The 4,960-nt window shown below is 34.8% G+C and overlaps 1 pseudogene; it reads left to right on the forward strand.

Moving 5' to 3' along the window:
- Window positions 1-334: 334 nt before the first annotated feature.
- On the forward strand, window positions 335-4,746 carry LOC149180002 (uncharacterized; annotated as a pseudogene).
- Window positions 4,747-4,960: the final 214 nt, after the last annotated feature.

Below are 4,960 nucleotides of genomic sequence, written 5' to 3' on the forward strand. Positions count from 1 at the left end.
AAGATAATTGTGGAAATCAATAGATATTTTTAACACCTTGCATTGGTCATTCTTTGGATTTGGCACTTCCATCTATTGCTTCAAATGTGAGATGAATGAGCAAGTCAATGATTATTGACACCACATGTAGAATTTTGTACAAAATTGCGCCAATGCCCTCACTATCTATAAATAGAAAGAGTACAATCATACACACATCTATGACTATTAAAGATTGCAAATACTCAACTTGTCTTCCAATTCACCAAGCTTAAAAGGTTGAAAGAGGTCAAGACCGCTCTTGGATCCATGGTTATTTTGAAGTATTGTTCTTCTTGGAGAAAGCAGTGTATAAATGCTTCCCATAGTCCAATATCATCAGACTTATCATTTCCCAATTGATTTTCCATCTATAGAAAAAGTAAAATCAATGCAATTTTTGTCGGCAAAAATTCTTATGGAGATAGAGATCTTTGGATATGCAAATGATCTAGCGTCTGCAGTTGTTGTGATTTCTAGACAGGTTGCAATCTAGCAAACATCACATAAGTTTGATGCTTTGCTTTTGATTTCAACCCTTGTTGCTCGAAAATATTTGATTCCTATCCGAAATGCTTTATAATCTAGTTCCAAAGATCCTTTGTGGCCTTACCTATGTTTGTTTTGGCATTGAAACAATTTTACAAAATCATGTAGTTGTCAATAAAAAGCATTTGACACTCTCTGGTGAAGTCAATGACGAAGATGTTTGGAGAGGACTGATTGATAGGCCCTATTGTCGCCTAAGATGTACACCTAAATGTGGGAAAAGCCTTTTAACACCACAAGGTGTAGTCTTCAAGGTGCAATGCTCAAAGAATGGGTTGTCATCTATTCTCAACTCGCTTCGTTTAAGCTCTCTCCTAGTTAAGTTATGGGGGTAGTCCCTAAGTATGATTATTAAAGGAAAACTTGTTGAAGACAACGAATTCTAGGAGATAAAGGGCAAGGCAATCACCATTCAATATAACTTGAATTAAAAATTGATCAAGTATAAATATTAATGGGATAAGTTCAATTAAACCAAATACATCCAATACGATAAAAGATGAGATACCAATGCCTTTTGAAGAATACTCAAATAAAATTACAATACTTGCAAAATAAGAAAATGATGCTTCCAATTACAAGATAGGCAATGTTGCAAGAGAAGCGTTATTATAAGAGATCAGGTACAAAATTGAGATATAAGTGATAGAAAGACTTGCAAGATTGATAAAACTTATACTTGTAGTTTTAAAATAGATGCTCCAATAAGATATATCGGCATCAAAAGTAAATGAGCATATAATTCAAATGACAAGTACAAGTACAAAATGAGAGCAATGCTTGCAATTAAAATGAAATGCTCACAAATCGATTTGTACAGTGAACAAATGAGAGATGAGATAAAGTTATGTGTGTGTGTAACAAAAGTGGTCTTGGTAAATTTTATTAAATGTCTAATCTATGGTGTGACTTCCCCTCAATTTCTCAAAACTTGGTAAAGGTTGAGGTGAGTTGCAAGAAAGCTAGGACGAGGAGGCACTAGTCCTTCATTAACAATACCCTCCTAGACTTCAAGACAAACCACGTGTCTTCATTTCTACAAGGGCTCGACCACACGAAAATTGTGAGGTCTCGTGTTTTGACCTTTGCTCCAAACTCAAATTTATCAAATTAAATAAAATTTAGGCAGGGATCCTAAAATTTCAATCGAGCAAGCTTATTCTTGGAGGCAAATTTTAAAAATGCAAAAATAAAACTAAAGTGCAAATGATATCCATGTTAAACGAAGGTTATATATTTTCACTATAGGGTTGTAGTTTGACATATACTGGATGCTATAGGAGGACATGGACTCTTATAGTATATCACACTAGACTTGATCTGATATGAGATTTTGCACTGGGCTACTGTATTCTATATGGATTGTGTGATGATATGTTGCTTTTCATGTTGTATCCAGATGGATCTTGATGTACTAGTTTTACTCTACTATAATAAAATCAACATTTTCTTCTTTCTGAAAACCAAAAACAAAACAACAAAAAAACAAAAGATATTCAATGTTATACAAGTGCTCCAAATGCGATTAACCACAATGCTTCAAAAGTGAAATGTTTTAAATATATCAATAACAAAATACAATTCCACTTTCAATTAATCAAATTAAGATGTGTGTTTTAGAGTGTTAATATGACCAATAAATCCCAAATAAAACAATTGTAAGTTGCTCAATGAAACATAAGAAAATGAGATCTAATGTTAGCTAGCTCAAATGTCAATCACAAGTGCTTCATAGAAACCAAAACGGTCGAACGTGAAATGAATTATTGGGATATTAATTAAGAATTTCATTTCATTTATAATGACTAATAGAGCAAATTTGAAATATTCAATGAAGCACAAATAGAAATTTGAAATGATGACAGATGAGATTGCTAATTAGATCTAAATTTTAGAGAGATACTACTTCAACTAGAATGCAAATGAGAAGAAGACAAGAGCTACTCAAATGCAAATTAGATCAAGTAGTCAAATCCAACTAAGTTGATTAAACAATGAGCAACTAGAAGACTAGATTAGAGAAACCAGATCTAGATGTAAGAAAACTAAATTAGTCTAACAAGTTAGGAACCAATCAACCAAGAAGCTCTCCTACCCAATGAGGAGAAGGGATACCATAGAGGCAAAACCCCAAGCCAAATCCAACTAAGTTGATTAAACAATGAGCAACTAGAAGATTAGATTAGAGAAACCAGATCTAGATGTAAGAAAACTAAATTAGTCTAACAAGTTAGGAACCAATCAACCAAGAAGCTCTCCTACCCAATGAGGAGAAGGGATACCATAGAGGCAAAACCCCAAGCTCCCACAAGAATATATATATATATATATATATATATATTAGATTTACGAAGAGAAAAACCCTCTTGAGATGAGAGAGTTTCAAATTTTTAAAGAGTTCACAAGACTTGAACTTTGAAAGACTAATACCTCTCCTCAAGCTACAAGAAATGAACGAGGAATATTACAAGGCTTTTCCAATGAATTGCAATGAGATTTCCTCAAACAATTTGAACCAACCAAACTATCACTCCAAAACCCAAGCCATCCCAATTTCGAATAGTTCATGCACACGGGGATAAGAGGAAGCCTCCTCTTGCTCACAGCCTAAGGGGTTTATGCTTCAAAAAAATTAAAATTGAGTTATAAGCCCAAATCGAATAGGATATCTTTGGAACAAGATCGAAACCCTTAGAAAAATACCAAACTCTGCAAGATGTTCAAGGGTTGATTGATTTCACACCAAGAGAAAGGATTAGGCCTCTTAGGCTTGTGACTTAGGGAAATAATGCCCAAAATGATTGTGGCCTCCTTACAAAAATTATTTTAGAATTGAAAAGAAATTTCAAAACCCCAAGTGAAGCTTCCTCATATCGATCTTGAATTTCTCCTTTAAAAAAAAAACAAAACAAAACAAAAACAAACAATTACCATGAAGAAGTTCAGAAATTCTAACTGTTTGACCATGATGGAAAACTCTGAAATGTGCTTTGGCATGGAGTCTGACACTATATATAGTTGACACTTGAGTTGTCAACAGGTCCAATGAACTTAACTGGAGATGAAAATACAGTTCCTTTGGACAAGTGCTTTTTGAGTCTGTTGGAAACATCGAGGGTCGAAATCATTGTTTTATTAAATGAGGTTGCTCATATCCAATTTGATTCTAGCAGTGGTGTATCTTCTAACCTGGAAGATGTTACCATAAGACAGCAAAACCTTGCAAATATATATACAATGATGGAGAATATAATAAAGTTGTTATCAAATGCTTACGACAAGCAAGACAAATGCATCAGTGAATCTAGCATGGTTTAAGCGATGATTTATTGGCATCCATCTGCATTATAGGCAGTTACCTCGTAGAATCACCATCAGCATACCAAAAACAATTTCAGGAGCTTCTGCCATATATTTTCTCTGTTACTGGGGAAAGTGAAGAAACACCCTTTCTCTCTTTTCAGTTCCCACTTCCTATGTTATGTCAAACTGCAATTGACCGTAAAGGTTGCAATGTGTTGGTGTCATGTGAAGGCCATAAACAGGTGTTGCAATACTTGTCCAGGTTAGTTGAGGATATCTCCCAGGAAACTGTTGGTACAATTCTCCTAACATGTAACATTATAATGAACATTATTTTGAAGAGTGATGAGATGCAGGTTAAAGTGACGATGGTTGACAACGTTCCAGTTTTAACAGTATTGGCAGCATGGACAGCCAAAGGACATGATTCTATGGCAATAGCCATGTCTTCAACTATATCCACTTTAGTTCTTGATCTGTCAACTGAAGACTCGTTTGCACAAATTCCAGAGTTTCAATCTGAAAATCTCAGCAAAGCATCTGAACTCATTATTCAATGCTTGGAGCTTTGTCAACGGGCTGAGATCAGAAGCACCAGGTGATGAACAAGACCTTTAAGACATAGTTGTGCACATTTGATGGCTCGTTACCCATCAATTAGACAGGCTATTAGAACGACCTGGTTTCAACATTTTTTGCAGAATCAATCTTCTACAGAAGCTATTACGGTTGTCACATGCAATCCTTGCATACATAATCTCTTAAGCTATTATGGGTGTCAGCCTTGCATGCAGGATCTCTTAGAACAATGACCTGGTTTCAACATTTTTTCCAGAATTTATCTTCTATGGAAGCTATTATGGGTGTCACCTGCAATCCCTGCATGGCGGATCATTGGTAAGAAATGGGCTCCTGTTACTAATGTTGCTAAAAAAAAATTGAGGCACATGCCTACAAATGTTAACAATCAGAAATCCTCGATGTTAACAATCAGAAATCCTCGTAGTTATAGGAGTCATTACAAAGATTGCACCAGCACTATATTCAATTCCAATATTGATAAATAACATAATCAATGAATATTGAACTG

Source organism: Pinus tabuliformis, chromosome 3_2 (genome assembly GCF_031772625.1).
Source record: "Pinus tabuliformis cultivar Carrire ecotype Pingquan chromosome 3_2, CPIR1, whole genome shotgun sequence".
NCBI lineage: Eukaryota > Viridiplantae > Streptophyta > Pinopsida > Pinales > Pinaceae > Pinus > Pinus tabuliformis.